At 38.6% G+C, this 9,619-nt stretch overlaps 1 long non-coding RNA gene across 1 annotated transcript in view; it reads left to right on the forward strand.

The window, feature by feature from the left end:
* LOC126956567 (uncharacterized) overlaps positions 1-9,142 on the forward strand; it is a 165,007-nt gene extending 155,865 nt beyond the window's left edge. The window contains exon 5 of the long non-coding RNA XR_007726412.1: positions 7,561-9,142. This is a non-coding gene — a long non-coding RNA (uncharacterized LOC126956567). The remainder of the gene's footprint in view (positions 1-7,560) is intronic.
* Positions 9,143-9,619: the final 477 nt, after the last annotated feature.

A 9,619-nucleotide genomic window follows, 5' to 3' on the forward strand; every position in this document is an offset into this window, starting at 1 on the left:
CCACAGTAAATATATGTGTGCATGTGTCTTTATAGCAGCATGATTTATAATCCTTTGGGTATATACCCAGTAATGGGATGGCTGGGTCAAATGGTATTTCTAGCTCTAGATCATTGAGGAATCGCCATACTGTTTTCCACAATGGTTGAACTAGTTTACAGTCCCACCAACAGTGCAAAAGTGTTCCTATTTCTCCACATCCTCTCCAGCACCTGTTGTTTCCTGATTTTTTAATGATTGCCATTCTAACTGGTGTGAGATGGTATCTCATTGTGGTTTTGATTTGCATTTCTCTGATGGCCAGTGATGATGAGCATTTTTTCATGTGTCTGTTGGCTGTATAAGTGTCTTCTTTTGAGAAGTGTCTGTTCATATCCTTTGCCCACTTTTTGATGGGATTGTTTGTTTTTTTTCTTGTAAATTTGATTGAGTTCTTTATAGGTTCTGGATGTTAGCCCTTTGTCAGATGAGTAGATTGCAAAAATTTTCTCCCATTCTGTAGGTTTCCTGTTCACTCTGATGGTAGTTTCTTTTGCTGTACAGCATCACGCTACCTGACTACAAGGCTACAGTAACCAAAACAGCATGGTACTGGTACCAAAACAGAGATATAGACCAATGGAACAGAACAGAGCCCTCAGAAATAATACCACACATCTACAGCCATCTGATCTTTGACAAACCTGACAAAAACAAGAAATGGGGAAAGGATTCCCTATTTAATAAATGGTGCTGGGAAAATTGGCTAGCCATAAGTAGAAAGCTGAAACTGGATCCTTTCCTTACTCCTTATATGAAAATTAATTCAAGATGGATTAGAGACTTAAATGTTAGACCTAAAACCACAAAAACCCTAGAATAAAACCTAGGTAATACCATTCAGGACATAGGCATGGGCAAGGACTTCATGTCTAAAACACCAAAAGCAACGGCAACAAAAGCCAAAATTGACCAATGGGATCTAATTAAACTAAAGAGCTTCTGAGCTCTGAAATTTTTTCTTCTACTTGTTCAATTCTATTGCTGAGACTTTCCAGTGCATTTTGCATTTCTCTAAGTGTGTCCTTCATTTCTAGAATTTGTGATTGTCTTTTGTTTATGTTATCTATTTCACTGGAGATTTTTCCATTCATATCCTGTATCATTGTTTTTATTTTGTTAAGTTGAACTTCATGTTTCTCTGGTGCCTCCTTGATTAGCTTAATAATCGACCTTCTGAATTCTTCTGGCAATTCAGAGATTTTATCTTTGCTGGTGAGCTGGTATAATCTTTTGGGGGTATTAAATAATCTTGTTTCATCATATTACCAGAATTGTTTTTCTGGTTCCTTCTGTTTTGGGTAGACTGTGTCAGAGAAAAGATCTGGGACTCAAGGGCTGCTGTTCAGATTCTTTTGTCCCATGAAGTGCTTCCTTGATTTGGTGCTTTCCCCCTTCTTCTAGGGATGAGGCTTCCTGAGAGCCAAACTGCTGTGATTGTTATTTCTCTTCTGGATTTAGCCACCCAGCAGAGCTACTGGGCTCCAGGCTGGTCCTGGGGAATATCTGCAGAGTCCTGTAATGTTATCCATCTTCAGGTCTTTCAGCCATGGATACAAGCACCTGCTCTGGTGGAGGTAGCAGGGAAGTGAAGTAGACTCTGTGAGGGTCCTTGGTTGTATTTTTAAGTGCACTGATTTTGTGTTGGCTGGCCTCCAGCCAAAAGATAGCACCTTCAAAAGTGCATCAGCTGCAGTAGTATAGGGAGGATACAAGCTTGCCCAAGTATCAGGTGGTGGGCAGGGCTATAGAGCTCCCAAGAGATTATGTCCTTTGTCTCCAGCTACCAGGGTAGGTGGAGAAAGATCATCATGTTGAGGTGGGGTTGGGTTGTCTGAGCTCAGACTCTCCTTGGGTGGAGCTTGCTGCAGCTGCTGTGGGGGATGGGGGTGTGGTTTCCAGGCTAATGGAGTTATGGTCCCAGAGGGATTATGGCTGCCACTGCTGCATCACACCAGTTGCCAGGAAAGTGGGGGAAAGCCAGCAGCCACAGGCCTCATCCGTCTCCCATGCAGCCCAAAAGTCCAGTCTCACTCCCACCATGCCCCCTCAAACAGCACTGAATTTATTTCCAGGCAACCAGTGAGCAAGTCTGAGAACTTGTCCCAGGTTACGAGACTCCCAGCTGAGAAAGAAAGTGGACTCACAGTTTCTTGGCTGTCTTAACAGAACCTGCAGTTGCATTCCACCTCCTTCAAAGGGTTTGTGGATTCTCTCGGCTTTCCCTGTATGTTCCTGTAGGAGTTCTTGGAGCAAGAGTTCACAGTGTGAGTCTCCACACACTGCTTTGTCTGTCCAGGTGGGAGCTGCAAGTTAGCCCTGCCTCCTATCTGCCACTTTTTCTGTATCACATACCTTTGCAATTTACTCCTTCCTCCACTCCTAGCTTCATTGTTTCATTTTTTATGTAAGTGTTATCAAGATATCATTCACATATCATCCAATTCACCCAGTTAAGGTATACAATTCATTACTCAAAGTTGAACACTTTTTCATGTGCTTACTGGCCATTCATATACCTTCTTTTATGAAATTGTTATTCAAATCCATTGCTCATTTTTAATTTGTTTACCTTTTTATTATTGAGTTATTATTTCTTTTTAATTTCCAGATTTAGGCACCTTGCTATACATGTATGCAAATATTTTTTCTGTTTAATGATTTGCCTTTTTGTTTCCTTAATAGTGATTTTTGAAGAATAATAATTTGAAATTTTGATGATGTCTAATTTATCATTTTTTTCATTTATAATTTGTGATTTTGATGTCCTATGTAAGAAATCTTTGCCTATCTCAAGGTCACAAAGATTTTCTCTTGTGAACAAAAAGTTTTTCTTTGTGAAAATTTTGTCTAGAAATTTTACAGTTTTAGCTTTTACATTTAGTTCTATGACTGTTTTATGCTGTGTGTGATAAAAGTTGATGTTCATTTTTCCCCTCATATATATCCAGTAATTTCAACACCATATGTTAGAAAATGTTCCTTTTACCACTGAAATGTCTTTGTACCCTTGCTAAAGTCAATTGATCACATGTGTGTGATCCATATCTGGACTTTGTATTCCATTCCATTTTTCTACATGTTTACTTTTATGCTAACACTACATTATCTTGAACTCTGTCGTTTTGTAATAATTCTTGATGTAAGGTATATAAGACCTCCAGCTTTGTTCTTACTTCAAGATTTATTTTACTATTTTAGATTCATTGCATTTCCATATACATTTTAAAATTAGCTTGTCCAGAACATATAGATTAATTTGGAAAAAAGTAATATTTAATAGTCTTGTGTCCTGTACTCTGTGAACATGGTAGATAGCTCCATTTATTTAGGTCTACTTTAATTTCTCTTAGTAATGTTCTGTAATTTTCAGTAGATGCTGTTTCATTGCTATTGTTAAGGGTTTTTTGTTTTTTGTTTTAAGATTTTATTTTCCTTTTTTTTTTTTTGCTAGCAAATAGAAACACAACTAATTATTTTGGTGTAAAGTATTATGCCCCAAATTCAAGTGGCTTAAAACAACAATGAGCACTTATCTCTTGCCATTTCTGTGGGTTTGATATTCAGGTGTAGCTTACTTGGTTTTGTTGTGGGTCTCTCATGAAGGTTCAGTCAAGATGTTGACTGGGCCTGGAGTCATCTGAAAGCTTGACTGGGGCTGCAGGGTCTGCTTCCAAGATGGCTCACTCATGTGTCTGGCAAGTTGATGGCGATTTGGATAGAAGTCCTCAATTTCTTTACATATGAACTTCTTCATAGAGCTGCTTGAGTGTTTTCATGACATTGTAGCTGCCTTCTCCCAGAACAAGTGATTCAAAAGAAAGCAAGGCAGAAGCTGTAGTGCCTCTTGTGATCTACACTCAGAAGTCACATGTCATTATCTCCACAATATCCAGTTGGTCACACAGGTCAGCATTATTTTGTATGGGAGGGAACCATACAAGGGCATGAATACCAGCAGATGAGGGTCACTGGGAGCCATCTTGAAGGCTGGCTGTTTGACTTGGTGTGGTATTTTTTTGTGTTTGTCCTGCATTTTTCATGCTTTTTGAACATGTAGGCTTATTATTTTTATCAATTTTAGAATATATTCGACTATTATTTCTTTAAATTTTTTTTCTACTTCTTCCTCTCTTATCTCTCAATCTGAGACTCCAATTACATGTACATTAGACTGCTTGTCTGATATCTTACTAAGGTTTCATTCATTTTTTTCCAGCCTTTTTGCTCGCTTTGCTTGATTTAGGATAGTTTCTATTGCTATATCTTCAATTTTACTCATCTTTTTTTTACAGTGTCTAAGCTGCTGTTAAGTTCATTAAGTGAATCTTCTTTCACTTCAGATATGTTATTTTTGAACTCTAGAACATTGTGTGGCTCCTTTTCATATATTCAACTTCTTTATTTATGTCCTTGCTTTCTCTTAAATTGCTGAGTTTTGATAGTAGTTCTTCTAAAGTCCTTGTCTGCTAATTGTACTTCTCAGCCACTTTTGTGTTTATTTCCACTCACTTATTTTTCTCATGATTAAGGGTCACATCTTGATACTTCTTGGCATATCTAACAATTTTTTATTGAATGTTAGATGTTAGGAATGTTACATTATTGACTGCTTGGATTTTGTTGTCTTAGAGTATTGATGTTTGCTTTGGCAGGCAGTTACTTGCATATCACTTTTATCCTTTTGAGGCTTGTTGTTAAGCTTTGTTAGGATAGGTCTAGAGTGGCCTTATTGTAGAGCTAGTTTATTCCTACTACTAAGGCTTGGCTTTTCTGTAGTCTTTATTGAATACCTAGGTATTCAAATGGAGTCTTTACACTCCAAGGAATAACAAGTCGAATGTCATTCTGCCCTGAATGAGCTCAGAGAACTGTTCAGATAGAAAACCCTGGCAGTTGTTCTTTGCCTGGATTTGTAGAGTTCACTTACACATGTGCAATTTTGGCTTCAGCCACTCAATGGGACTCCTATGCAGGTTTCTGGCATTCTTCCTTTGTGTGGCTCCTCCCTCTCTGGAATGCTGCCCTGTAATTTCCAGCTGCCTCAGCCTTTCTGAGCTCCTGTCTCTCCTCAATTCAGAGAAACTGCCAAGCTCTGCATGGGCCCCCTTTCCTGCCCTGAGGTTAGGAAATTGCTTCCAGGCTGCAAGTCATGCTTTCAGGGATCATAGACCTACACTGCCTCTTGTCTAACGCTGGAAAACAGACATTTTATATATTTCATTTAGTTTTCTAGTTGTTTATGGGTTATGGAGGTAAAAGTGCAAAGACCATGCAATTACTATTCCTTCATGGAAGGAAGCAAAAGTCTTTCCCCTCTTGATTTTAAAATACATGGCTACTTGGGGGGCTGAGGTGGGAGGATCCCTTGAGCCAGTGGTGGAGGTTGCAGTGAGCTGAGATCACACCACTGCACTCCAGCCTGCGTGACAGAGTGAGATCCTGTCTCAAAAAAATAAATAAAATAAAATAATAAAATAAATGGGAAGAAGTATTAAAAGGAAAAGAAAACAATTCCAAATAATAAAAATAGTATTAGCTAGAGTGTATAAAACCAGGCCACATTAAAAAACTACTGGTTAAAATTTAGATTAGAACAATCTTTAGAAGTGTATTTTGGCAAAAAAAGAATAAAAAGCTTAAATTTTTTTTTTTTTTTTTTTTTTTTTTTTTTACTTTTGAACTGGAAATTCTTCTTCTAGGTATTTATCCAGAAGAAATAATCAGACATATATGAAAGTTTTAATTAAATAATGATAGTAATGAAGTGGCTACGTTGTCTGGGTAATTGTTGCATGCCAGGAAAATTTAGGACACAGACACACGCTAGGAGTTTAGGAGCAGAGGTATAATAAATGGAAGAGAAGAAAAAGAGACAGCTCTCTCCATAGAGAGAGGGGTCTCCAAGGGAAAGGACCGGCTGGTGGTGAATACACTGAATTTTATAGTCCACTTTGAGGAGGCAGTATCTGATTTACAGAGCGCTCACAGATCGGTTCGATCAGGTAAGGTATGAAGTTTACTTAGCTTGCTGGGAAGGCTGGTTGTCCCACCTTAATCTTATTAGGCAAATATACTTTCTAGTTGATCTGCCCATCTTGTCTGCCCTTATAGTACATGTGGCTGGCAAAGACAGGAAGATGGAGCCACCATCTTGAAAATGTCTAGTCCTTAGCTCCTTTGTTTTTGAGACAGAGTCTTGCTCTGTCACCCAGGCTGGAGGGCAGTGGCGCAATCCTGGCTCACTGCAGGCTCCGCCTCCCCGGTTCACGCCATTCTCCTGCCTCAGCCTCCTGAGTAGCTGGGACTACAGGCGCCCGCCACCACGCCCAGCTAATTTTTTGTATTTTTGGTAGAGGCAGGGTTTCAACGTGTTAGCCAGGATGGTTTCAATCTCCTGACCTTGTGATCCGCCCGTCTCGGCCTCCCAAAGTGCTGGGATTACAGGCGTGAGCCACTGCGCCAGGCCTAGTCCTTAGTTCCTGCCGGCATTCACTCAGGCAAGCTCCCAGCTTGCTCCTCTACCTCTGCAGCTCACCTTTACAGGCTGATCTTTGTTAGAAAATGATTTGGGGCTGCTTTTCATTAAAAAGAAAAGCTTTACCAGGGATTCCCATACCCTTGCTATCTGCCTAAGTGATTTCTTCTTAACTGCAGTATCAGTAAGGAAATTTTTAACCTAAAAAAAAAAAATTAACCAAAATATTCAACAGTATAAAACTGATTGAATAAATTTGTTCATGCATCCACATAATAGCATGCTATATGACTACAATGATCTTGGAAAATATAACTTAATGATATGGGAAAATGCTTTAATAATTTTAATGCTTTAGAAAATCAGATTACAAAAAAAGTTTTTCAGTTTAATCACAACAATATTAATCTATTATGAGTGTGATGTAGAGAATACAAAAATATTAGTCCCTGTATGATGTAATTCTATAAATACTTTATTCTTTGTGCTTTTCTAGGTTTTCTGAACTTTTGACAACAAACATAAAATTACTTTTTAAATTTTAAAATATTTATTTTTAAATGCTTCATTAGATTAGTTCACAGTTACATGATGGTTGGAATCTAGATAAATGGCAGTAAGAGAGCCAACATAGAGTAGTAGGTAAGAGTACAGGCTATGAAATCTGGATTTAAATTCTGTTGTACAGTTGGCTAGATGAATGATCTTGAATACATTTCATAACTTCTTTGAGTCTCTATTGTCTTATCTGCAAAATTGGTATACAGATGCTGCTCACCTTTTTATGGTTCCTGTAAGAATTAAATGAAGTAATTCATTTAAACTCTTAGCATGACAAGATTCTGTGAGTCTGAGTTAATGCACTGTAGTATTATAATTATTTTTACTCCTAGTGACAACAACAACTACTACTATTACCAATAAAACAATTAGGATAAAGGACCTTATGAAGCATGGGTACATGATAAGATTAAGAGAAGAGGGTTGAAAGGGGAGCAAAAGCAAGATTGAAGCATTACTAATGTCACGACTTTTCTTACCAGCATTGCTGAAAATAAAACAACACAACAAAAACAACCTCAAACTGGGGAATGAGGAATTCTTTTCAAGATAATTGAGGTATGCACTTAACTTTTAAAATTCTTAAGAGAGACAGAAATCACACCCCTGCTCAGTTTACAAAGAGGTTTTTTGAGTGGAAAATAACTCTTTAAGTGAGGAAATGAATTCTAGGCCTTTCAGGTACTATATACAATACAATACTGATATGCAATACAATACTGATGAGATGCCATATGACTGCTGTAGACTGAATGCTTGTACCCCTCCTCCCACATTCATATGGTGAAATCCTAATACTAATTAATATTAGTAGATGGGACTTTAGGAGGTAATTAGGTCATAAGGGTGAAGCCCTCATGAATGAGATTAGTATTCTTAAAAAAGAAGTCCCAAGAGATCCCTTGTCCTTTCTGCCATGTAATGTTATAGTGAAAAGATGGTTGTCTGGGAGGTAAGCCCTCACCAGACACTGAATCTGCAAATACCTTAATCTTGAACTTCCCAGCCTCTAGAACTGCGAGAAATGCATTTCTGTTGTTTATAAGCCACCCAGTTATGGAATTTTGTTTCAGCAGTCTGAATGCACTAAGGCAATGACTTGATGGCTCAGTTTTGCTACCTGTCAACTAGGAAAAACATTTTGGTAGGCATTTAAATGAAATATATAAAATGAATATAAATATCTAAGAATTGAGCATTATTCTCCCCTTTCAGTGCTATCACCATGGGGCAAACCACCATCAGCTTTTGTATCACTGCTTCTTCCCTGTGCCCTTGAAGTCTGTTCTCTATACCAGCGGTCTCCCAACCATTTTGGCACCAAGGACCAGTTTCATGGAAGACAATTTTTCTATGGACCAGGGTCGGGGAGATGGTTTTGGGGTGAGACTGTTCCACCTCAGATCATCAGGCATTAAATTGTCATGAGGAGGGTGCAACCTAGTTTCCTTGCATGAGCAGTTTATAATAGGGTTCATGCTCTTATGAGAATCTAATGCCACTGATAATCTTCCTGAAGGCAGAGCTCAGGCAGTAATGCTTGCTCACCTGCCACTCATCTCCTGCTGTGCAGCCTGGCTCCTAACAGGCCACAGACTGGTACCAGTCCATGGTATGGGGGCTGGGGACCCCTACTCTACACAATACCGGGGTTGATACTTTTAAAATACAACTCAAGTCAAGTCAATGGCAGATAACTCTAGGCCAAGAGAGACACATGTGCAACAGCAGAAGGGCACTGAGCAGCAAGGTGTCCTTGGGAAACTACAAGAGTTTGGGATTGGTAGACCTTTGTGTAAAGTTTGGGGACTGAGTTGAAGAGAGAGAGAGAGAGAGAGAGACCATAGCTTGAGATTTCACATATGGTTGCCTGAGGTGTGTGTTATAGGTAATAAACAACTATTGAATAAATTTAAGCAGAGGAGTGATAATGTCAAATTAATATTTTAGAAAGATAATTCTGAAAATGCTGGGGACTATGGACTTGATAAGGAGAAAACTGGTGGGAGAAAAATGAGATTAGAGTTTGAACATTGAGGAGCTTATTGTCTAGGACAGTGGTGCACAGACTCTTTTGACCCTGACCCACATAGGTGGGACAAAAACTACCTTAACATACTTCAGGAATTTCAGTCTCTAGTACTAAATGAATTTAGAGAACAAAGACTCTGAATAGAACCAAGTTTTGCTCAATAAGAGAAGAATGTGAGTTTAGAGATTTAGACATGCATATAATCATTTTGTAGCTTATTGGGAGATCTTTCATGGCCAACCAGCAGGCTTAACATCCCATATTGAGAATCAGTGGGTTGGAAAAGAGATAGTTATTATGTGGAAATAGAGGGGAAATGACAGATGTGAAAGTTATTCATGAGGTAGAATTGAAAAGACCTGGAGATTAATTGATCTGGGATTTGAAGAAGAGGAAGGAGTCAAAGTTGACATCTATGTTTCTGGCTCTGGTGGTTATGCATGACCAACAGAGATAGGAATTCAAGAGGAAAATCAGATTTGGGGAGATGGGCTTTGCTTCAGACAGAA

Source organism: Macaca thibetana, chromosome 6, assembly GCF_024542745.1.
Source record: "Macaca thibetana thibetana isolate TM-01 chromosome 6, ASM2454274v1, whole genome shotgun sequence".
NCBI classification, from domain to species: Eukaryota; Metazoa; Chordata; class Mammalia; order Primates; family Cercopithecidae; genus Macaca; species Macaca thibetana.